Source organism: Euprymna scolopes, chromosome 38 (assembly GCF_053919585.1).
Source record: "Euprymna scolopes isolate OS-2025 chromosome 38, ASM5391958v1, whole genome shotgun sequence".
Taxonomy (NCBI): Eukaryota; Metazoa; Mollusca; class Cephalopoda; order Sepiida; family Sepiolidae; genus Euprymna; species Euprymna scolopes.
The window spans coordinates 19,370,320-19,397,854 of NC_136519.1; the positions used below are offsets into that span (position 1 = coordinate 19,370,320).

The window sequence follows — 27,535 nt, forward strand, 5'->3', positions numbered from 1 at the left end:
CAGCTTCTAATACAAATCCTAGTTAATAAATTCCCCTTATTGGCACGGTTGTTGTAAAAATGGAACGGAAACTAAAATTTCGCTCCGTTTTATCTTTTTTTTTTTAAATGTGCTCCCCAAAAGAATATAATCAAAAGAATAACATTCAACAATTGTACTTTATATATAAAGCACAAAATATAAAAAAAAAAATTATTAACGAAAGGGAAATAATTCCATTTTTAAGCGAAAAAAGTTAGTTTGGTATATCTTTATTATTTTTTACATAAGTCCAACTTACCGTTCACACTGTAAATGTCGACATTTATAGGTTGTCGAGTACATTTACAACGAATAAACACTCCAATGTACTCATGTTAAGAACGGCTTTCGGAATAGACACCCCTAACCTTGTCAGCATACCCGAAAACGTATAAAAGTTGACATGTCGAATGTGAACGATGAGTTTGGCGTAATGTAAAAATGTACCGAATTTAAAAGGGAACGAAATTTAAATTTCCATTCCATTTTTACAACAACCGTAAAGCAGAGCATTATATGCAAATTTTACCTAACTTAGTGCATTAATGTTATTTTTATTTAAGTAAAAATAATATTTAGGTTTGGATAAAAATTCCTAAACTCCTTTCACACTCAATAATTTAGGTGACTAAAATAGTAATCGCATTAAATCTTTAATTTCCTGAATAGTAAAAAGATGATCCACAATGGTCGATTTGCTGCTAATATACATTGTTTAGGTACGGGCAAAAATGAACGATTTTTTTTTAGGTTTCCGACAACTTTTTGATTGTATTTGAAAGATTAAGGACTAAACTTAATTTCACGTCGAGCTTACCAATTCAGCTAAATTTTGAAGTTAAATAAATTCATTGTGTAACGCCTCACTCGAGAAGGTGGTTAAGGACTCTTGTCTATCTAAATTCTTGGCTCGTGTCGTCTAGACTTCTCTGAGGTTGTTACATGAAATCTGGTATGCTGAAAGCGAATATTGAAGCGACAAGCATGAAGAAAGACAAACAGTTGTAATCTATCTACAGAAGATTAATTTTCACAAAATTATGTACAAAACTGTTTTTACAATTCTCATTCAGATTTTGTATGTTCTTTTCAAAGTCTCAAATCTCTTCACAGACAGCGACAGACGGATGGATGAGATGGGGAGGGGGTGTATACGACCTATTCTCCCCGAATTCAACAAGCAATCAGCTTCAACTCTCAACTCTACTCTGCGACTCAACTCTATCTCTGGCTAATTTTCGTACGACAGCCATATATATATATATATATATATATATATATATATATATATATATATATATATATATATAGTAAGGTATGTGGATGGGGTGGAAATCCTCCCAGCCAATAAGATTTCGCCACGAAATCGAAAGCTTTTAGGGTTTTGCGTGGGTACAATTCACATCCTGAAATCTAAATTATTCATTCTCACGAATTTCCAAGGCCAGATGTCAATTCTGATATCCGACCCTCAGTTCATTTAAGGCTAGACAAGGTTATAAGTGAAATTTCCTGTTGTCAACTTTTAGCCGTAAAAATATATTTCTCTGGTTTTCGAACAATATCTATTTTGACGTGAAATAAAAAATATATATTTATCTTCTCTATCTAAAATCCTTGTGTTATATGGCGTTACCCAGGAATAAAAATCTACTTCAGCGTAGTTCTAAGCTCCTCAATGGGGGGATTACGTTACAATTGTAAACATCCTTTTAGAGATAAATATTAGTTTTCTGGATCTATTTCAAAGATAATTACTAAAGTCCTAAGATTTTGTAATTAAATAAATTAAAAAAAAAACAACACCTTGTTTGTGCTAAAAATAGCATCGGTAGAGCGAGAAATTCATTTTGCTTCGAGTTATATCGAATTCATTAATACGGACTTTAGGGGCTATTTTCGTAACGTTCATGTAAAAATTATTTTATTTTATTTTTTATTGTTACAAGTTACGATGCTTTATTTATATAAAAAAGCCAAAAATAGACACATTTTGTTTACATTAAGCGATACCACCACGGCCTGTAGTGGTGAGTCGTGAGTGGTGAGACCAAAAGATCCTTTTAGTGATGTCACGTGACGGCAGGCGGTGATAAATAATTGTCCCAAATAAAAGAAAACCACCTATTTATTAAAGAAAAATTAAGTATAATGTTATAGTTAAAAAGAGATATATAAAAACACGCATGGGTACAGTAAACATATTATACCAAAATGCCGAAACAATTGTTCCAGTGGCTATCTAAACTACTAATAACGAACGAACCAAGAATTACATTCATATATATTACCCGACGTAAAATACGCTTAAATGATATTTTAATTTATGCAAATTCCGTATTTATTATTATTGAGCTATTTATCTTTTTATTATATAAACATATGCAATATATAGTAGTGATTTTAAAAGTTTTAAAATATATGACTTGGGTGTCATCAGCCCGAGTTAAAACCAAAACATTTAGCGCTTCAGTATTATTTGTTATCATCTGAGCTAACCACAGATGAATTTCAAAACTTTAAAAAATAACCAACTTTAACGTATAAATGTATATTTACGCATGTGTAGATGAGCACTTGCGTCTACCAAGTCCTGATCTTGACGCCTTGGCAACACTTTTTACCGGATAAAAATCGAATCGAATTCGTCCCATAAGTGCAAATCCTCTATATATCAAATTTCAAGTCTGTAAACCATAAATTTATAGGTTAGTTTCGTAGAGACCATTCCGTACATACAAGCTCATTTTTATGGATATATTCTTCGCTTTTGTTTCATTTTTCTTGAGTCGAAGTTCTCAGAAATCAAGGGTCTCTGTTCCTTTCCTTGGATCTCTATATGGGATAAATAGATATTCGAATATTCCATCAAAGTTCTCATTTACCTTTTAGAAACCGGGTTTGTAAAAAATGTAGAACATAAATTACCTTTCACTAATTGGCAATTTAAATATGTTATAGTATATCTTTCCTTTCCAGGACAAGGATTAATCTAGACTAATGGAGTATCCAACTTTACGTGATGTTACTTGATGTAACATCACTTGAAGGTTTATTGTTCATTGTAAAAGCCAGTGTGGGGTTTCCAGACCGAGAATATCTTATTTCGGTTGTAGATGCTATGTGCGTTTGAATATTTAGTCATGGTTACTTGTAACTTGTAGGGAAAGTCCTCGTCATGCAAGGCGTGATAGATGGATAGATAGATAGATAGATCAATAGATAGATATATAGATAGATGATAGATAAATGGATAGATCAATAGATAGATAGATAGATAGATAGATAGATAGATAGATTAATAACTTTAAATAGAAAAAGTAGGCTTTTAATATCAATGTCAGAGCAGGATAAAATCTCGGCTTTATGGGTATATAGAAGAATCTATGTATGCCTCTTATCTCAATAGTCATCTATTCAGAACCGACCACGTGATATGTATTCCTTTTCTTTACTGAATGATATTTCTGCGTTTATTTCTTTCCGTTGGACAAATGGTTCGCCTGAATTGGAATATATTATTTACTGTCAACGTCTCTTTACTCATATTGTATGTTCTGTTTTTAATTTAACATATGTCGACGTTGTACAAGATTTGCATATGCGTTTCGACATTGTTTAGAATTGACAGAATGTCAGTTCGAACAATGGGGCATGAAATTCGGCAAATGCCACACGTTGACGAGTTGTCTTTGTAAAGAAAGAATAAAAGGCGGGAATAAACAGTTGTGCCCATAGAGGGGGAGGGTCTGATGACGTGTGCTTCCGTTTTTCACAAATCTTATTATTTGAGATTATGCAATCTCTTCAGCTATTCCTTTCATCGGCACGTCCATATCTATATCTGTGTAAGTGTTTACTTATCCGTTTCTGTTTAGATAATATACCCCCATCTCTCTCTCTAAATCCCCTTTAAGAAATTGAAATTGAGGCCTATATGGGGAATTAAGAAAATACTGCCAACTTAAGCGAAAACTCCGCATTCCGACTTCCAGTCGTAGAACACTCTCATGATTGCTGATTGTGACAGTCCGCCGACATGGAGTCATAAGTATTAATTTCCATTCTATTTATATGTTAATTGTCGATTTCCAGGAGTAACAACATTAGCCTACAAAGTCACTGTTAGCTTTGTTGACTGAGTTACACTTCCTACACTGATGATGGCATAAGCATGAAATACTAGTGTTCGTAGGTAAAAATTGTTAAGCTTTAATATAAATTATATATATATATATTTAGTAGTAATCTACTTTTTAGAAGCACGGAGAAAACGTGCTTCTAAAAAGTGGATTACTACTAAATTACCCATTCGCGCTGAGACGGCGCTTCCCACTGGACTTACAATACACACTCTCTACTTGGACCAACAAACTCTGCCAAACGAAATCATGGCACGTAAGACAAAAATATATTGTATTATTTAAAAAGAAAATTCCTGATGAAGTCTTTATAAGCCGAAAATTTGAAACTTTAAATAAATAAATTTGTGTTTATTTAAAAAAAAAATACAGATACGCACGTGGTTGTCTTTCTAACCTATATATATATATATATATATATATATATATATATATATATATATATATATATAGTAAAACTAGTAATTAGTAAAAAAACCTGAAGAGAGTGTAGAGCAAATATGTGTTATATCTTTTTATTACCGTTTTATCTGTTTGGTTACATAGGTTTCGGATGTTGGACCATGTTTACGATCCAACAGCCTCGTCAGGCCTTACAATATATATATATATATATATATACATATATATATATATATATATATATATATATATATATTTAAATGGAATTGTAGAAGGCGGTACAATGCAGAAGTAACGGAAAGACTCAGGCTGAAGCAGGTGAGAAATTTATTAATACAACTTATAAATACATGTGTACATATTCACATTTCATATACTTATTTATATTTGCACAGTGGTTACCTGGGAAAGTCGGTCTGGTGGTATGTCCGTGTAATATAATATTTCGAGAAAGATCTCTTCGTCAGATGTTTACTTGACTTTGACAAACGTGTAGTTGTGAGCAGTCACTGTGTGTTAATCAGATCCTCTATTTGAACATCCATTGGTTAAGGATTATTCCTTATTTGCATTTTTTTAGAAATTAATTAGTAATTAATTCCATGTTTATTTGTATCATCAGTTTTCACGCCTGGTCGAAAAATAAGCTTAAATATAATATTTTAATTTATGGAGATTTCGTTTTTATTATTAGACTCAATCCTCAATCGATTATTATATTGTACCCAATATATACATAGTAATGATTTTGTAACGCAAAATGAAAATAAAATGATTTGGATATCATCGGCTAGAATGGAAACCAAAACATGCAATTCCGTAGTTTGATTCCTAAACCTCTGAGCCACGCACGCACGCACGCACGCACGCATATAAACAGATAAAAATAACGGTGTTTTACTTACGAATATAAATCTGTCATACAAACAGGTTTAATCGTATACTATTGCCAAAAGTCAACTGTTTTGACCCCTTAGCAACAAGTTTTACCGGATAAAAACTAAATCGAAAATGTACTATAGGTTCAAATATCTTTTATATCAAATCTGTACACCAAATATTCAGAGAGGAGTTTGGTAGAGACTTTTCATACACATACCGATAAGATTACTTATCTATCTCCCTCTCTCTATATTTATTTATTTATTATTTTTAAAACAGTAATCTACGGACACGCGTGTTTCGGAGTCCTACTCCTCTTCAGTGTAGCTTCACTGTTGTTAGGATTCGAACCCTGGATCTTATATATTTCAGTCCAGCGCCCAAACCCATTACGCTACGATGCCATAGACAATTTACTGTTTAGTTTTTATCGTTTATCTGTGTACGTAGTTTTTGTTGTTGATTTTTTAAACGATACTAAGGTTAACGTCTCCGCCTCGGATATCTTGTGTTTTTCTTAGAAAGTTGCCCATTTTTTATTTGGACCTATTTATTTAATTATTTATTATTAAAAAAAAAAAACAGTAATCTACGAGCATGTGTGTTTCGGAGTCCTACTCCTCTCCAGCGTAGCTTGACTGTTGTTAGGATTCGAACCCCGGACCTTATGTATTTCAGTCCAGCGCCCTAACCCATTACATTATATATATATATATATATATATATATATATATATAGTATCATGACATTTTCATTTTAGACTCTATGCAATTATGCAGAATGTAGAGACTATCCATAAATAAAATTCAGCATTATAGTAAAATGAAACCCATCCTCCAATAATAATACATAAAATATGTATAATTATTTAATTTACGCTTGTCTTCTAAAGGAGTATGCAAATTAGCCTTCATGTAATTGCTCGCATATACATAACTGAGTATATTAAAAAGTTCGTTTTAATATTTTAATTAGAAAAGGTTTTATATCAATGTCAAGCAAAAAAAAACCAACTGGAGGTCATGTTGGTGATTTTCTCGATATATGACCAGACAGAGTAGTCCAACGGGTTCAGGTCGGAGGAGGAGAGGGGCCAGAGAAGAGTAGAAAGTTGTAGCACTCCTTCTGAAGCCAAGCCTGTGTCTCTTTGGACTTTGTCCTGCTGCGACATCCAGGGTCTGCCAGCGGCCATCTGACGGCATCAGAGGATCACCACACTCTTCAGCACATCTAGGTACACTTTGGTGTTGACTTTCAAACCGATTTCAAACATGTGAGGTGGCATGATGTGGGCTCACTTGAAACCACACCAAACACCATAACCGTGCCCGATAATTTTGTTTTTATCATTCTGAGGCCATCCTTATTATTCGTGGCGATCCAGCGATGAATTTTGAGGGTGCTGGCAATGGTCCTGTTTTCATAACTTTGTTTGGTAGAGAGCATAAGTTGTACAGCGGCGCATCTCCGATCTCGCTCGTTGAACATTGTGTCACGTCTAGACATGATAGAAGGCTCCTCTCGCTCTTGGGATTTGTACACATCTGGTCAACTAGTAGAAGGTCTGCAACAACAACAACAACAACAACAATAACAAAAATGGTGTTCATCAAACGGAAATGGAATCATGTCGTCTTTTAACCATTGTTTAACATAACAGAGTATAAAGTGTGCGTCTCGTAAAAACCGTGACTGGTGATGAAGGATGTAGTTCCCTCCCTATCTATTTGAGTGATCATGATGTCGTTATCTTATAATATCATTATAATATAATTATACTATCATTATATCATTATACTATCATTATAATATCATTATAATATAATTATAATATCATTATATCCATTAGACAATTATGGCTTGTTTTCTGGTTTCGTTGCCGTGATCTGAAGATCATTACGATAAAAAAAATCTTTACATTTCACCATGTATGTGTGTGCTTCCTTGCTGACAATTACAAGAAAAAAAGAGTCTCTGTAGCCCATGGACATACGCAGGTGTCGGGTTTCTTGCTAAAATCCAAATGATAGTCGATGTAAGCCAACTCATCTTGAAAGCCACCACCAATAAGTAGAAGGTGTCAGTAATCATCTTCTCTCCCCCCACCCATCCCCGACCACTGCCCCTTTTCTCGACTGTCTTTCGATCAATACGTCTGCATTATCCGACAACTGCTACCAAATCAAGGAGAATAATTTAAAAGCGAATAATTTCACGTAACACGTCTCTTTTGCTGTCTATAAGGCTGTGCCCATCTGTGGTTTTGTTTGCAGAAGGTTTAGTAGATAATTCGATTGGTTATTGTTTAGTTTTGCGCCATGTCAACAACGGTTCGCTCATCCTATGCCGAATCCATAATTAGTTGTGGTATTTTTGTGAGGGTATGATTAAAAAAAAATGGGGTTTCTTAAATCGACTATCAGCAAGCAACCTGATGTCGCCCCGACATTATCTAACATACCCAAACAATAAGAACCCGAATGTTCCACAGAGTTAATAACTATTAATATATATATATATATATATATATATATATATATATATATATATATATATATATATATATATATATATATATATATACTTATATGTAATTATACTGAGTTCGTGATATTCAATAAATTTTCATATACCAATGAGTTTTAAGCCAAAAATGGTTGACTTAAAGAGTAAACTACAAAATTATCAAATTTTATAATTGAGCATTAATATACTGCTTTAGCAAAAACAAGACTTCAAAACAAGGTGTTGGTGGCAACAAAAAGTGTATTTTAATTTACGTTACAATTGTTTCCATGTCCAGTTCGACAATTTCAAGCATTATGTCGTTTGAAAATTTTCAAAACCAGCATTTCTTCAGACTTTATGAATAAGCAAATTTTTGGCAATGGAGCATTTTTTTAAGAGAAGGAAGGAAGGAAGGGGAAATCCCTAGCTAGAAAGGCATGCGAGAAACATCTACCTTTGTTGTGGTTACGGAAAATCCCATTTAAATATTAATATATCGCCTAATTTTCGTATCCTTATTTAAGAGCAGAATCATGACAAGTTGCTACAGAGAGCCCTAAGCCATTAAAAGACTTTTTTTTAAATATATATCCCATTCGTTGGGTTCCTAAATTAGATCTTCTTATTTCTTTGTTACCCAATACTTAATTTTTAAAATTTTTGTTTCGATATTATGGCCGTAACAGCAGTCCGAAGAATCCAAATAATACGAATACCCAATTCTTTAGGGGGTAAGAGGAGTCACCAGTTCGACATTACCCTAAAGTTCACTTTAATCAATTGTTAGGCCTCATCTATGAATACAATAGATGCTATTGTTTACAGATTAGTGTTAAAAAAAAATTTTTTTTTACAAAAGGGTTAACACATATCAAGGCGCAGAGACCACTCGAGGATAAGGGTTAATGTGTGTATTGTAGTCATTGGGACAGTAGCGTAGTAATCATTTGTGGTGAAAGTTTGGTATGATCAGATTATTTATGAGGACGGTTCAAAGGGAACTTGTTTATGTTAGACTTGAAAAGGCGGTATTGTTGTCAGCTGGAAAGCAGACCAGCGGAGCAGAGTTCCACAGGCGGGCAGTTCTAGAAAAGAAACTTAGTTCATAGAATACACGATTAGATTTAAGAACATCTGTGTGAGAAAATTGTTGATATTAGTTGTAGCTAGGCGAGTATTTTTTGTGAAAGTTTGACACAAGGGGCCATAGATTAGATCTCAGACTAGCAGTCACCTAAAATAACGTTCTATACACAAACTATTTAACCAATGGCTTGTTGAATCTTGCTTCTGGAAAATTGCCTCTGTGTTACCATTGTTCCACAGGCGGGCAAGTCTAGGAAAGAAGCTTTGTTCATGGAATTCACGTTTAGGTTACGGCGCCGATAGATAGCAGGGGTTGCAAATGGAATGTATTTTAATAAACATCTATCTATATATATATTTATTATTATATTATATAAAAGGAAATGTGTACGTACGTGTGTGTGTGAGTTCGTTTCCTATCGACTCCTAAACGGTTGGGCCGATTTTTAAAAAATGTCACACAAATGTATATTACGTGTCTAGCAATGTTTTAAGATATGTATTGTATCAGAAGGAATTCGATAAGTATCGATAATCAATGATAGAAACATTAAATGAAAAGGAAAAGGCGATTTTAACTGAAGTCAATACCTTGTACAGCCTAATATCACAAGTGCATTTCAGAAGTTTTATTACCGCACAAGCTGTAAGGCTCAGCATATAAAATCAACAGTAGATTCTTTGATATGACAGGTACATGTTCAAAATGAATGGTAGAAACACTAGAGGAAGACCTCCAATCTGTAGTGGAATGGGGACAAAAATGGATGGTCACATTCAATGCTGCCAAGACTAAGTTTGTTTCCTTCAATAATTACAAGAAACCTTTTCAACCATTAATAGCTATAACCAAATATATATTACCTGAAAGTACTTTTTTCAATCTCCTCGGTTTAACTTTCACGAGGAACATGAGTTGGAACAGACACATTGCGAGCATTGCAGAGGCCACTGCGAGGAAGATTGGCTCTCTCTACTATGCTAGAAAGTCACTTACGTCTGAAAGTATCCTGTACCTCTACAAGGCCACCATTCGCCCATGTATGGAGCATTGTTGCCACATTTGGGCTGGTGCATCTGCTACTAGTCTCTCCCTCCTGGACAGGGCTCAAAAGAGAGTCGTCTGCCTGTTTTACAAGTATTTTAATGGTGAATGCTCCGACGAACTACAAGCCCTTGTACCCCCTTGACGTGAATATCCCCGACAAACTCGACAAGCAGCTAAATCCCACCCCTTCACAGTTGAGATCTCTAGCTGTAAGAAAGCCTTCTACTCCAATTGTTTCTTCCCCAGAACTGCTAGAATTTGGAACTCCCTTCCGGGTTCCTGCTCCCCCAACTGCACTGACATGCAGAAATTCAAATGCAAATGTCGGTTCCAACTCCACTAAGCATTTGGAAATCCGCTGATTCACGACGAGCCGTTGAATGCCATTTAACATCAAACGTTTGAGCGATAAATAAAAACAGATGTAACAAAAGAACGTTTAAAAGACTTATTACGTTTGAGATTTATCAAAAGTTTAAATTGAGTTCACAAAGTCGACATTAAAGCAGAAATTTTAAAAAATATTTTGCTCTTATCCGCTTTTACTTCTCTTTCATGAATGCAATATTTACGTGGCAAAAAGAAACAATAACTTTAAAATCGGAAAATCGATGAGTAAAAATCAATAAATCTATTTGCAGACATGCCGCAATTAACCTACTTTACGATAAAACACATTTAATCTATTTTTACCGTTTACACATAGTCTACAAAGTTTGGCTAAAAATACATAATAGTTTTCTGCAAATGATTTTATTAAGTTCTTATACTGATGAAAAAAATATTGGTAACACGATCGAGTTTGCAAAATTCAGGTGAACTCGATAAAATAATTATTTTCTCATGGAAATTGCTCCAAACAAGGCGTGAAACAATTTAAATACAAAAAAAAAGCTATCAAGATAGAAAGATAATTATGGTATGCCCGTTGAAAAGGCCAAATTAAAAAGTAGGAAGAAACAGTCAACAGGAAGAGAGTTCCACAAACTACTAGAATTGGAAGTTGTATCACAATGAGGTATTAAAATAGCCTATTGATGGAGACCGCTAGACCAATGATTCAAATGAGTCCGAACCAAAGAAGGAAGGAATAGCTCAGAAAATTCTAAAGAACAAATACTATAACAATATTTAAAGTTTTATATATATATATATATATATATATATATATATATAATATTGAGACTAGCAACATTAGGTCTGTGGGAGAGAGGTTGCACAGAAGAAGATAAAGTGGGACTAATTAAATTGCAGATATTTTTCTGCAATTTATCAAGAGTCTTCAAATGGGACAAAGATTCATTAACCAAAATATGTCAACAATACTCCATACATGGTCTGACAATAGATTTGTAGCGATAGAGATGAAAAAGTGTTTACTACGATATCGAGAACTTACTCTCCGAGAATCAAAAAGACCAAAAGTTTCGAGTCGATTCTTCCTCAAAAGCAGAACTATTCATGAGAATCTCAATTTATCAGAGTCGTTTTCATTTAAGTTATGCAATATCCACACGGATAAAACTTCTCTTCCGCCAGTATTTTTTTGAATGATTAACATTGGAACAACCAACCCATGAGGATATACAATTTCGTTGAGCATAAATCCTTTTTTTTTGTCTGAAGTCTTAGATCGTCTAGAACAAAGTTGGGTTAAGACACTGCTTAGGTATCTAGATTTTATGGGCTCCCTGTACGATACTATGGACGTCCCGAAATTGTAATAAGTGAGATTAGTAAAAAGACGATGGGGGTCGCCAAGATCTTTTTGACCCCTCGAGATAGGAGAGCGCCTCACGGTTGGTAGTAAGTTTATGAATCGTCAGCTGAGTGTGGCTTATAGGGCAAGCGCGGAAGCAGTCAGTTTCTATTAATAAGGTTTAGCAATGACTAAAACAAAATACCGGACATAGTGTTTCCAATTTTGAGTCAATAAATTTAGGAGTCAGAACTAGTTTATGGACAGTTTTTAGTTTGGGACAGTTGACGACGGTTAGCGGCTCAGATATTCCCCGGAAAAATTGGACTCAAAGTTAGGCAAAAGCAAATAGAGTTTCAGTAAATGAGAAGATTAAATGATCAACTGACCGACAAAAATGCCTCGACAGGTAACTATCAACAGACAACGTGTTGGGGTCCTCTATCATACATACTCAATGCACAATTGATCTATACATGGTTTATCGGAGTTGTATTTTCTTTTGTGAGTTTGTGTAGTTTGTTTTTATAATTGTAAAACACTGCTCGCGCTTTCGGCGATTTCCAATACGTCATGGTCAAAAAATGAGAGGATGATGAAGACAAAAAACCACGGTATAAACCGCTGGGGTGCACGATCGCCAATGGCAGCACATTTTTACACGTGCATAAATATATATGCGAGGATCGTTCCCAAAGTAGGGACTTCTATTGTTTTAATTAAAAAAGTAAAATCCCGAAGAGCTACGAAGACGGGAGTGGTACCATAACGTGACGTGATGAGGAAATGCCATTTTATGTAAGAATGCTATCCCACAGAGTGTTAGAGCGCAGACGCACCCCTGACATCTGCACGCAAATGACCGAGTTGAGTGTGAATTGAGATCACGGAAAAGAAATAGAAAAGATTATAAAAAAGGAGTACATGTGTAGAGAACGATAATCAGGATCACGATCACGTTAAAGAGGTGAGAGTAAATGTCTCTTTAAACCTGAAACAGAGAGTTGGATTTCTTTCATATGCCTTGTCTTTGTCTCTTTTTCGACGGAGTATACAGAATCTTAGACTACTACATATTAGCACGTGCGCCCCCAAAAATGTAGCCTAATAAAAAAAACATAACTGTTTTCCTTCTGGTTTAAAACAATTTTTAGGTAATAGCACATAATAAAATAACACATTCTGAAACAAAAAAATACTTAAAGTAAACAAGAAAACCTAACAAAAACATATTACGTGTAAAACTAGTGATGTAACGTTGCAGGAACAAAGAAACGAAATAAATACAAATAAATCCGAATCGGCATCTTTTTGACAAAAGTCTTTAGTACAATTTTTTGGGCAATAGTTTTTATTACCATTACTTTCCCGTATCGACCCCACTTAAAAGTCTCCCGCCATCTTTCATCTTACCCGCTGTACACGTTTCTTCTTCCCCCGACCGCATGCCATCCACAGCCAGTCCATTGTCGTTCTCGACTATAAACGTCCATTCTTCTACGTCGACTTTCTTTCTCCTTGACACCACTTAAAAAGTCTTTCGTTGCCACATATCCATCTAGCCTGGCTCGTATTTCTCTTTCCTCCGACCGCATTCCGATCACAGCCAGCCCATTCTCATCTTCGACACGCATTTTTCTTCTCCCGACCACATGGATTTTTTCTCGGTTTTTCTTTTTTTCCTTTTTCTTCTCGTACACTCTTCTTCCTTTTTTTTTTTTTTTTTTTTTTACATATGCGCGTTTTTCGGCTACCGCTGCTACTAATCTCTTCGAAAGTCAGCTATGCTTCGCTGCTGCTGATATTTTCCCACGCGCTCATATGCACTATGTTACAGTAACATTATTTCAAAATTCATAACAAAATACAATCTATGCATTGACGTTAATTCTGAATTCGGCATTTAAATTTTAAACATTCATTTTGGAACTACACCAGTTTGTTCTTTTGAGGTTTAATTAACTTAACAAGCCTGTTTCTAGCGCCCGTTTCAAATCTCATTTTGAATATTTTAATATTCTGTCTTCAATTTGAACATTTTTTACTTTAATTGTTAAAAAAATAAACAAAATTATCGTTTTATTAAATCTTTTTTTAATTTCTGCAATTTTTCTATCGTTCTATTGTTTTAATTAAAATCAAACAAAATAATATACGTTTAGTATGCATCACGAACGTTTTAGATTCTACGTCGAATCATATTAAGGTGACAGAAACAAATGAACAAACATCTGGGGGGGGGAAACAAGAAGAGAATTGTAAAATGCATTGACAACGCAGACTTGAAATCAGTTAAACTATAAACTCGAACTCGCAATTCCAGAAAATACGTTAACATTTAATTCTGTGATGCTACAGTATGTAATTATATTTCGTTATATGTTGTAATAGATATTATACTGACGTGGACACAGATTGGGACGACGTAAGACAATTCGGAATACAAAGTGGTCCCAAGGGTGCCAAGAGAAAATAATACAGAAAGACGTTTTCATGACAACAAGGAGATGGTCAAGCTGATCAATTCAGTTCTTGATGCTGTGGTGCCATGCGATGAAAGCTGAATTTACTGCTATGACACAGAGACCAAGACACAGATTTCCCAGTAGAAGCAGGCTGGCTCTCCCAGACCAAAAAAGGCTTGACATCCACCCAGAAACATATGATAGTACCTTTTTTGACAGCATGGGCATGATCTATATGCACTGGGTTCCAACTCGACTGACAGCCAACATGGAATTCTATGTTAAGGTTTAAAGTGAGTTCCGGAAGAAATTCAGGTAGAAAAGGCTAGCACTCTTCAAATTAGGTCAGTGACATTTCCTCCACTACAATGCACCAGTCCACACACCCATTTTTGTCAAAGACTATTTGACCAAGATGAGCACCGACTTCAGCCTCCCTATAGTCTAGACTTTGCTCCCCGTGGATTTGGGTTATTCCTCAAGCTTAAGGAAAACTTTAGATACTGTCATTATTGTTGCAAGGTTAATTAACACGTTTAAAAAAATATGCTGAAAAAGGAACAAGATAGGGACAAAAGTGGTGTCACTCAGATATCAGTAGAGTTCAATATCCCCGAGAGTACTTGGCTCTTAATTAATATAGTATTTGGAAGAGTCCATGAATGGGTAAGTAACGGCCCCAAAACAGACACGTAACGAAATAAATTGTGGGTTACTGGAATTTTAATAAATACGTTTTCAGGCATTTTTTAATCCTTTAAAGTATTATTTCGAAAATGCATTATTTTCATGTTAATCATTAAAATTTTTTTTAAATAAAAAAAGACTTATCTTTTTGCAAATGTTGGTAAACTGAGCTAGAGTTTGCAAAATGAATGGTGAGACGGCTGGGTAAAGCAGTGTTTACAAAAGCTATGTACCTATGAGCTTTATTATTGGCTGACAAGGTGCTTTCACACAGGTTATCAAAGATCTCTCCTTGAAAACAAGCTGTGGTGTTCCCTGGAAGCTGAGTGACTCCAAGTCTCCCCAGATTTCCAGTGCCCGTCACCTCTTTCGATAACATTTGCAAATTATTGTTATGGGCTCTCAAAGATCTCATTGAATGCAGCCTGTGGTGTTCCCTGGAAGCTGAGTGACAACAAGTCTCCCCTGATTTTCCAGTACTCTCCACCTTTTTCGACACCATTTGCAAATAAATTTGCATTATCGCAACAGCTGTTTGCCATTGATTTCTCGTTGGCAGCAGCTATTGGTTTTTACTGGAATTTGAGTGGCAATAAGCCTCCTCAAGGTCCCAGTTCTCTTCGCACTTATACTGGTCAGTGCTCACTCCTCGGTCTTTTCTTCTTCCTTGACTACTTGGCTATTTGGTTTCACTCTTTTTTTGGAGGTGGGTAGTGATGTGGTATTATTATTATTATTATTATTATTATTATTCACTAAAAGTTTTCACACAGGTCATAATCAAATGTTTCTCTTCAAGGACAACCTTTGATATTCCTTGGAGTCCGAGTTACAAAATGTTTATCCAGATTTCCAGTGCTCTTCACCTCTTTTAATAACCTTTGCATCTAATGTGTTTTAAAGCTATAGCAATACAGTTTTGTGAGGGTAACATGAGCCAATGAAATCAAAGAATAATGACAGTATCGAAGGAATTTCAATAATTTTAATTTCTAATATATATATATATGTATATATATATATATATATATATATATATATATATATATATATATATAGTCATCCACATATAGTACTGTATCACAGCTCATCAGTGTAGCTAGACAGGCAACTATCTCAAGCCATTATCGAAACCCGACCGCCCTTGCGACAGTCAAGGCTTTGAACCATTACGCTAAATCGGCAGCTGCTGTGCGGGTAATGTATTAATGGTGTTTGACATCGTCCGAATACCTAAGCTCGATTTGTCTACACAAAGAGCATCGCCTAATACGCTAATGGTATATCGTGTATCACTTCCCAATATGCGTAACTCAATATAAGGAGCATTATAGTCATCCACACACAGTACTGTTTCGCTGTATCACAGCTCATCATATATATATATATATATATATATATGTGCGACACATTATATATATATATGTGCGACACATTATATATATATATATATATATATATATATATATATATATATATATATATATATATATATAATGTGTCGCACTGGATGGTAGGTGTCGTGATTTTCCCAAGTTTTAGGTGAAAATCTCTTTTTTAAGGAAAATAAAGAAAAAGAAGTGTGTTCAACTATTTGGACGGGCTTTCATGTTTACGTCTGTGGTCGGAAATCGGATCTACATAATAGTTATGGAACCAGGGTGGTTCACGTCTTTGTTAAATTAATTTCCGGAATATGGATTGTGATTAGTGTTAATATTGTTAAAAAGTATTATAAATTTTCCCAATAATAATTACTGCTTCTGTGCGTTTCACTTATTATTTTTATCTTAGAAGTGTTTAAGTGTTAAACCCTAATACATGCGGCTGCGTGGTATTTACATCTGTATTGTTTTATAAGAGTGTGCGAAGAGTAGTAACTTCAATACTGTTACTTAAAACTACCATAGCCTTAATAAAACAACTCCTTTAATATATATATATATATATATATATATATATATATATATATATATATAAATATATATATTAAAGGAGTTGTTTTGAAGGCTATGGCAATGCAGTTTATATGCTTAAAACTGCATTGCCATAGCCTTCAAAAACAACTCCTTAAATATATATATATATATATATATATATATATATATATATATATATATATATATATATATATATATATTAATGGAGTTGTTTTTGAAGGCTATGGCAATGCAGTTTTAAGTAACAATCGGCATAATAACATTTTACATACCGGTTCCAGTAAAATCATCGAAGTTAAGCAACGTTGAGCCTGGCCAGTACCAGATGAGTGACCATTTGTGACTTCCAGGCGCTGTATGCGCTCTTCGCTTATCTTGGCATTGTTTCCATTTGTCCTGGACTTCTCCTTGCCACTGCTCAACCACTATCGATTCAGGAGAGGTGTGGTTGGAGATTGCGCACCCCTTGCCACAGAATTACACATGCGGCTACCCCTACAGGGGTATCCTTTGTCTTTTTTTTTAACAGTAATAAAAAAAATATAACTTTATAGTTATATATTTATAAATTTATAAATAATCGCAATTGGAATCGGTAATTGTATCGGAATCGGGAAAATATTTGAATTGTCCCATCACTAACACACACACACACATACATACGCACACACACACACACACACACACATATATATATATATTTGTGTGTGTGTCTGTACTGTGTGTGCACACACACACAAACACACACACATATATGTATGTGTTTGTATGTTGCTGATATCGCGCGTGTGTGTTAGTGATGGGTCGATTCAAATATTTTCCCGATTCCGATACAATTACCGATTCCAATTGCAATTATTTATAAATTGCTAAATATGCAACTATAAAGTTATTATTTTTTTGTATTACCGTAAAAACACATGTTAAATGTGCAGATATTTTCTCAAGCGTTAAAAGTACAATCGTGGGGGGGGTGATTTATAGATTTTAGCTTCACTGGTAGTTTAAAATCAATAAGTATTGATTTTTTTTATTATTAATACCAGCAGTGGAAGATTTTGCTTTAAACAAAATCAAATAAATAAAGAGATAATTAAAGGTATCGATTTTGGCATCGGAAAATAGGCACAAATTTTTCCGATTCCGATACGCCCCCAAATTCCGAATTTTCTGATTCCGATTCTGATCAATCGTCCCAACACTAATATTATGTATGCATTTGTATATATAAGTTTTATTTAAGTTTAAGTAAGCAACTATTAGCGTCTACGTTTAGAGTGCAGTAATTTCGTTACACTGAGGTGACCTGATAAGATTACTCGAACAAAAATTTAAAAAGATTGTCAAATGTTAATTACATTAAAACATAACATCGTTTAAATTAACTTAAACTTGTAAAAGTTGTTATTTCGATTTATTATCGTTTTCTGTAATTTTTGTTTACTTTTCAATTTAATTTGAAACTAACTTACACGCTTAAATGTTTCGAGAGAGAAAAGCTGAAAAATAATCAAACTGAAAAATTGAAATAGAAAAAAACTTGTGTATTATCAGACTAAGCCGTTCATTTTTCTTTGTTTTTCACAATAATTACACACACACATCTCTTTCACACACGTATCTTTTCACACACACACACACACACACACACACACACACACACACACACATTTCTTGTATATCTCTCTCTTTAGGCATATTACTAGCCGGCCGTCCGGCGTTGTCCGGTCGTAAGATACGCTTAATTATGATCTCTAAATTCATGCAGATAATATATTTCTTATTATAGAGAAAATTCCCTATCTATTATTACACTGAACCTAATATATTCGAGTGAGATCAAAATCGAAAGCAAAGCATAAAGATATCCACTCTCATTCTTCTGAGTCACGCCCACACGCATATATATATATATATATATATATATATATATATATATATATATGTTTATTTTTTTTATTACCGTTTTATATGTTTGGTTACATATGTTTCGGATGTTGGACCATGTTTACGACCCAACAACCTCGTAAGACCTTACAGAAATAGCAATTTCTGTAAGGTCTGACTAGGCTGTTGGATCATAAACATGGTCCAACATCCGAAACATATGTAACCAAACATAAAACGGTAATAAAAAATAAAATACATATTTGCTCTACGATAGTATTGAGCACTCTCTTAAGGTTTTTAATAATTACCAGTTTTACCAAATATATATATATATATATATATATATATATATATATATATATATATATATATATAATTATTTCCACAGCCAGACAGCATTGCAGCTGTCAAGAACCATGAAAGCCAACAAACCGGAAGTTCAAGACTCGAGTTTCGCCCTCATTTGGTCTCATCAGTTAGACACATCCGAACTCAGGATTCGAAACCTAAACCTCTTTCATGCAAGGCAAGCACTCTACCAGCTGGGCAAATGCGCTGCACACTACTAGTGAGACATCGACTTGGGTTAAGGCTGACTGCGATGATCACATCCCTTGTTCGAGACGAAAGTAGGTTCATTCCACTGTCGTGTTTCGTTGTTGTTTGTTTGATCTATGATAGTTAATAAGACTTTCTTATGTGCGGCGCTTTTGTTCAGTTCGTAGAGTGCTTGCCTCGCATGCAAGAGGCTCGGATTTCGTATCCTCGGAAGTGTCTAACTGATGAGCCCAAATGAGGGCGTTGAGTCTTGGACTTCCGGTTTGTTGGCTTTCATCGTCTTGTGAGCTGCGATGTTGTCTGGCTGTGTAAATAATTATATATTCTCTCCCACATTCTGAATATATAGTATTCCGACGAAATATAGAAATAAAAAAGAACAAACCGAGTTATGTGTTCATCAATGTTTCGTTTTTATTTCGAGATTTCCTCTACATGAATGAAACTAAGAAAACAAAACACCAATACAAATGTTTGCAAATATATTTTTGATGAAATGTACGATGGTGGGGGCAGAAGTGAAAATGGGGTGGGGGTCATAAGTTCGAAACATTTTAATAGTACGTAGAAACACTTCTAACGTATGTGTGTGAAGTTTTAATTTTTTAAAGATTTGCTTGGAAAAGGTCCCACCGTTAAATATTACTTAATCAGTTAATTATTATTTCCTGATATTTTAAAGGCTGTTAACACACACACACACACACACACACACACACACACACACACACACACACACACACACACACACACACACACGAATAAGGTGGATCTGTACAATGCACACTCTCTCCTGGTATTTTTTAGTTTCGTTTTTTTTTTTTCAAATACTTTTCAACTAATTTAACACTTCTTATATAATAGTTTTCTAACGGCAAATGACGTTAAGACCTATATTATCCAATGCAATTACTATTGTTTTTGCTGGTCGCCATGTTTGTTTTCGTGCGCGTGTGCACTCAATTCTGTATACTCACTTGGACTTTTATGCATTAATTCCGTATATTCATTATTCCATAGCTAGCTATTACATATACTGACCCAGCGGGTCACGGGTAGTTTAATATATAGATATATATGTATATATATATATATATATATGTATATATGTACATATATATACATATATATACATATATATATGTATATATGTATGTATATATATATACGTACATACATACACATGCACACGCTCGTGCGCACACTCACACACTCTCTCACACATATATATATTACCTGTAGAGAAAATGATAAAATTGAAATTGATACCAGCGACAGGACTAGATATGGGTATCTAGTAGCTATTGGTGATCGAACATTATAACACCTGTCAATTAGCGCGGAATCTGTCATCTCCACCGAAGGTTTATTAACATTTGCCACGATGTAGATCGTTTTACTTAAACCAGAACATTCTTCCATCGAGCAAGAAAGGAGGAAGAAAAAAAAAAACGAGGTATTTCGGACGTTCACGATTATCAAATATACATAAAACATGGGGTATCTTGTTTTACACTTAAATCCATTATAAAATGATCGCTTATTTATAGGCCATTGATATTGAAATAAAATATTATTTCTCAATTTTGCAAAGAGAATGTAAAACCATGTAAAGCAATATAACAGTTTGTCCATCAATAGTTCTTAGGAATGAAAATGAAGTCAGTCCTCTTATTTAATGACGAAAAAGTCTGAAAAAAAATGAAACATTCATGGTGACGTGGGTGCACAGGGTAAACTCTTTCAGTTGTAAAATTGTACACATGGATGACCTTTAACAACAACTTTTCATTTTCTTTACTGCATGAAACCTAATTATAAATAATCTTTTCAATTCAATGTATTTTTGAGTTTAGGACAACTTGAACAGCATCTTTTTTTTTGTTAAATAAAACCTCTAACACAAATTGGATTGGAAGGTTGCCTTTCATGAATAGGAAACCCCCAATTAAAAAAAAAATATATTTATTACATTTTCACCCCAAACAAGGCAAATTGCCACTTTGGTGTAGGGGGCTACTATCAGGGGAAACAACTACTGGGGTACTATGTAGGGATTTAGGCAGCAAGATGTCGGTTCACATTAGACTTGAACTTCTGCACGTCAGTACTGTTGGGGAAGCAGGGACCTGGAATGGAATTCCAGAGTCTAGCGGTTCTGGGGAAGAAACTATTGGAGTAAAAAGATCTTTTACATCTAGGGATTTCTACAGTGTGGGGATGGGATTTAGCAGCCTGTCGGGTTTGTCGAGGGTGCTCACGTCGTGGGGGTACAAGTGATTGCAGTTCGTCAGAGCATTCACCACTAAAATACTTGTAGAACAGGCAGAGGGATGCAACATTTCGTCGATGGGACAGAGGCTGAAGCTTAGATGCCAGTTCAGGGCCTATCAGGTTTGCGACTCTCTTTTGAACCTTGTCAAGGAGCGAGAGACTAGTAGCAGATGCACCAGCCCAGATGTGACAGAGGTACAGGATACTAAAATACGCCAAAATGCTTCATTGGTGCTGATATATTGAGTAACTTCATAACTAACATTTTTTTATAAGGAAAACATGGCTTATTTACGTTGCGAACCTATTTGATAGATTTCACAGAATTGGAAAATTCAACATTTATGTGAACAATGCATTTCTTTGAACGTAAGGGAGAGTAATTCACCTATTGTCAGCTTCATGGCTGCCAACCACTGTTTTAAATCCATCACATTCAGGCGACCTTCTCCTATAATAAGGGGTCCTGTCGGTGGGGCATTAGAATACACCGACTGCCCCCCCCCTGCAGAGGGTAAAAGTCCCTCAATGGGGGTCCTGGATATGACCTTAAACTATATCCAGTGGTGAGGCCCCAGCTTGTGGGCTTTTGGGAGTGTGGAGCCACCCTTTAATTACCATTGCTCCCAGGTCCACTTTGACCCGGAGTGGTAGTATCTGTTAGGGTCTCAACTATGGTTAAATAGAAAATGACTTGAAAACAACAAATATATTCTATTAAAAATTCTTCAAAATCTTTGGATTCGGCATTAAATAACCCGAAAAGGGTTGATATGCCGTAAAACAAAAACAACCAACCAACCAACCTATAATAAGGATAACCATCCTCACTAAATTTAGTTTCAAGTTGATAGTTTCTCGGATATCTTTTTGTACATTGGCCATCAACCATGCAAGATGAATTTCTATAGATATTATCACAAAGCCCATACACCGTGTGACTGTTTACTATTTCAAATAAGGTTGGATCAGTTCGTATATCAGGTAACTCAGCTGATATAATGGAATCAATTTGATTCTTGATTTTTCTGGTAAGACACAATAATATATGCGCATGATTCAAGCCTCTTTTCTGCCACTCAATTGTGTACATGTAGCATCGTAATAGGCCAATGATTTTTGATTTGTTTATCAGATTTATCACTTTGATTATCTTCAGGCGAAACAATTCAGCCTACAGATCTTTTCGATTGATGTATGCTTGTCCAAAGAGAAAATCACCTTGAATTTCCTTTCACTTTGGATTTGAAGTGAATGTGATAAACAGCTCTGGTTTTCTATAATTTATGACATAAGTTATTGCATCTTGGGTTCTTAATGCATATATCGTAAACTACCCGCGAAGCTAGAAGGTAATATGCATATCTGACATTGATAGTTATTCATATGATCTCTGAGATGTATGTCGGACTCTAATCATAGCTTGTTTTAATGAGTTTTGATATATCTTTCTGATTCGACTTTTGTCAACCTATCAACTGCAAACTGATGGAAGGGATTTTGACTTCTGTGAAGATGATTGTAGGAATTTTCTCTGGTCATTAAATGGTAAGCATAAAAATCTGTTTTGTGGTATTTCCAGACTAATTTTGGGTCAAGTGAGACGTGATGCCACATTTTTATTTCTATTTTCAATTTATTTTTAATTAAAAAATAAATTCTAATCTGATCAATAAAACTCTAAAAATAGTTGCGAAAAGAAAAAAAATCCATTTCTTTGTATTGGAAATTTTTAAGAAATCATCCAAAAATATTTGTAAATAAAATGTGTTTATTTGTTAATAAATAATTTTAAGTACAGTAGCTATAATGGAAAAAAGAAAAGCTGAAAGTCTCTGAGTGTCTGTATCTGTGTCTTTACACGAATAGGCTTCTATATGGTTGATCATTATACCAAACTGACCACACAAAGAATTTTAATTATATTTTCGAATGAATAATTAAAAATTCAGTATCTGCTCTTTTCTCGTCAGCCAGAGGAGAGCCAATTCTTTTTCGACTCTGATAATTCTTGCCTCTCACAATCTTTATTTATCTATAAATATAAAAGCGAAAATGTATGTATGTATATATGTATGTATGTATGTATGTATGATGTGTGTTCGCTTTTTCTGTATGTCTACAAAAAGCTTTTTTCAGAGAAGCGGTCGCTCGCCTAACAACTTTTTAAAACTTTTTATATCACATGTAAATCATAATATCTCAGAGTAGTCAACGGAACTCGCCTGTCTATTTAATTTGCTCGACTTCGGGAAGATAAATATTCAACAGTTTTCGCTCGTCGCATGTGGATTAAGCCTTTTCCTATAATTAATTCTGACGGCAGTTTTCTGGTTTCCCCCTACTTCCGTGTTCCACAGTAAATGAAATGCTACTCCGCAGTCAACAGTTGACCTCATTAAGTCATTAAAACGTGCACCTGCCAAATCTAAGTAATTAAATAAATCCAAACGCGTTTCCCTTGGTATGTCGTGGTGGTGCAATGGTTAATGTCGCACTTTTTTTTTTCACACTTTAATTTACAATTTTGCCTCAAGGGTTCCGGTTCGATCCTCATACTTACCTACCAAAAATTTTTTTTTTATTTTACCCCCCGCCGGAGTTTTCATTTACCCAAAACCACACACACCTCCAAACACCCGGGCAACGCCGGGTACCCCTCGACTTTGTGTTTTACGTTGACATACACACTCTATCTACTTGAAATGGAAAAAAAGATGAAAACACAAAAATAAAAAAAAGAGAGGGACACGATGTTTCAGGTCTACCGAAATTCTATTGGCTGTTTGGAATTAGATCATTAAAAAAATCACGAGTGTATCAATGGAATATTGGTTATCCTCAAGTTTCGTCACCCGGTGTTTACAAATGTTTTAACCGGAGCTGTCATCAGCAAAATAAAACGGGTTTTTCTTTTGTGTGTGTGTTTTCAAATTGTATTTTTTAAAATAAGCAAACGAACAAAACTATACTTATGCACTTTTGTTACCGTGCTGAAATAATAACGTTATAATTTTGAAAGCTATTCTTAATATGGGGGGAAGGGTGTTCTGTAATTATTCTGTTCTCCCACCTAACAATTTAATAATAAAAAAAATGTCATGAAACTTTAATTTAACCCGAAAAACTATTAAAAAATAGTGAGGCAACAAAAGTGCATAAGCACCCAAAACAGTGCACTCTCGACAAGTTTTAACGAATTTTCAAGTTAAATTCAATTGTAAAGATATTTTTGTTTATTAAATTGTTAGATGAAAATACAGAATAGTTACAAAATACCCTCCACATGTTAAGAATGGTTTTCTGACTAAGTTTATTATTTCAATGCGGTAACATAAATTCAAAACAATGAAACTAACAATTTAATTTAATTCTTTCATTTATCTAATAATAATAAATGATGGCCATCTAATAATAATAATAAATGATGGCCATCTAACAATAATAAATGATGCCCATCTAATAATAATAAATGATGGCCATCTAACAATAATAAATGATGGCCATCTAATAATAATAAATGATGGCCATCTAACAATAATAAATGATGGCCATCTAACAATAATAAATGATGGCCATCTAATAATAATAATAAATGATGGCCATCTAACAATAATAAATGATGGCTATCTAATAATAATAAATGATGGCCATCTAAAATATTTTTTCCTAAAATATAATTTGAATAACATAATTTATTTGGAAGTCGAAACCAATTTAGATGACTGAAATAGGATTTGACCTATATTTTTATAATATATGAAACAAAATGGAAAAGTTAAACTAAACGCTTTTAAGTAACTGATACTAAAAAAAATCAGTTACTTAAAAGGGCTAAGAACACACACGCAGAAAATAATATTAAATAGTTTAACCCTTCCATTTTTATAAAAAATCATTTAAATATTGGTCAAATCCTATTTCGGTCAAGCAAATTGGTTTCAACATTACTCACAAACAACTTATTTTTCCTAAACTATATCTTAGTATAAAGAATCAAAAACCATTCGATGAAAGCTAGGTAGACCCCATAATTGTATAATACCACACCTGTTCAAACTGAAACACACTTATCACAATATTCTTATGTGGATCTATATTAAAAAAAAAACAAACTTGTTAAACTTTAAGACATACTTCCACTCTATGGAGGCCAGGCGCGTACGGAGACCTCACAATTAAATAAATCACCTCTATTCAAAATGTAACATACTTATTTTTACTGCCTTATAAATATCTATAATATAAAGCTGAATGTGTGTTTGTGTGTGTGTGTGTGTGTGTGTGTGTGTGTGTGTGTGTGTGTGTGGTCACGAATAGGCTCGTATATGGTTGACTATTTTAAAAAACTGATTACATATAATGATAGAAGATGTATCGAGACACAGGAATGGGTATGTTTGATCTGGCAGAACGGTGGTTCATTAAAATTGTGGAGTCTGCGTTCGCGTCTGGTCCACAAAGTATGGAAAGAAAACATTAAAAAAGAAAAAAACGTTTACAAATGTTTTTGTTATAGATGTACATAATAATATTTTAATAAGGATGTTTTAACTTAAATAGGGTTGGTATAATGAAATTGTGGGGTCTGCGTTCGCGCCTGGCCTCCATAGAATGGAAACAGGCACAAACTTTAATAAAGACTTTTCATATCTATCTGCGTAAGTATACTTTGATAATTATGTTTCAGTTTGAAGAAATATGGTACAATATAATTATAGGGTGTTCGTTCGCACCTGACCTCCATAGAATGGAAATATGTCACAAAGTTTAACAAGGTTTTTTGATATAGATCCACAGAATATTGTGATAAGTGTTTCAGTGTGAACAGGTATGGTATAAAAAATTATGGTGTTTATCTATTTTATTTTTACTTTCATCATTTCATCATATTTTGCTTTGGTTTTGATACCCCAAATTCAACCCAAATTTCTAACCCTTCCTTTTCATAACCTATCATACTTTCATAAATCAAAGTCCATTTTCTGTAGGTTGTTTTTGAACCCAGTCAACCAGTCAACGACGAGTACTTTTGCTAGTATATATATATATATATATATATATATATATATATATATATATATATATATATATATATATATATATATAATTCCACAGCCAAGCTCAGTTAGCAGAGTGTTTGCCTCGCACGCAAGAGGCTCGGGTTTCAAATTTCGGGTGCGGATATGCCTGACTGATGAGCCAAAATGAGGGAGAAACTCGAGTCTTGGACTTCCGGTTCGTTGGCTGTCATGGCTTTTGTGGGCTGTGACGTTGTTTGGCTGTGGAATATATATAATCTATCACATTGTGAAAATTGCATATATATATATATTGTATATATATATATATTGTATATATATATACAATATATATATATATATATACAATATATATATATGTATATATATATCTGTGTGAGTCTGTTTGTGAAAAGAATAGAAAGAAAAACCTCATGCGCCCAATTATATCGAATATTGACAGTGCCACATATCGTACGAGCGATTGCCAATATCTTGTCCCAACTAATGAGCACCATTAACACTGCAGATATAAAGAACTCTGACAACCTTTGAAATAAAATATAAAATATCGACATACATAACAAAACCATACACAGATAAGTATTGGCTGAAGAGAGCTTGATGTTGGTATCTAAAACGGTCCGTAATTATCGGGTTTGAAACCGACGGTACCAATGATTTATCTCATCTAAAACTTTCTGTAAACAATATATATATATATATATATATATATATATATATATATATATATATATATATATATATATATGAGAAAAACTACTGAAAAGTGTGGATTAACTAATTCGGCGAGTCATTAATGATTTATAGTTAACTAGCCTGGGTGCCCGGCGTTGGCTCGGTGTTTGGAGGTGTGTATTTAGCAAAAAAAAAAAAAAAAGAAAATGGTAA

At 34.1% G+C, this 27,535-nt stretch overlaps 2 protein-coding genes across 2 annotated transcripts in view; both read right to left on the minus strand.

The window, feature by feature from the left end:
* The window catches only part of LOC145263083 (DBH-like monooxygenase protein 1), a 414,483-nt gene that overhangs the window by 300,784 nt on the left and 86,164 nt on the right, over positions 1 to 27,535 (minus strand). The gene's annotated exons all lie outside the window — the stretch shown is intronic.
* The window catches only part of LOC145263084 (orexin receptor type 2-like), a 661,665-nt gene that overhangs the window by 175,888 nt on the left and 458,242 nt on the right, over positions 1 to 27,535 (minus strand). The gene's annotated exons all lie outside the window — the stretch shown is intronic.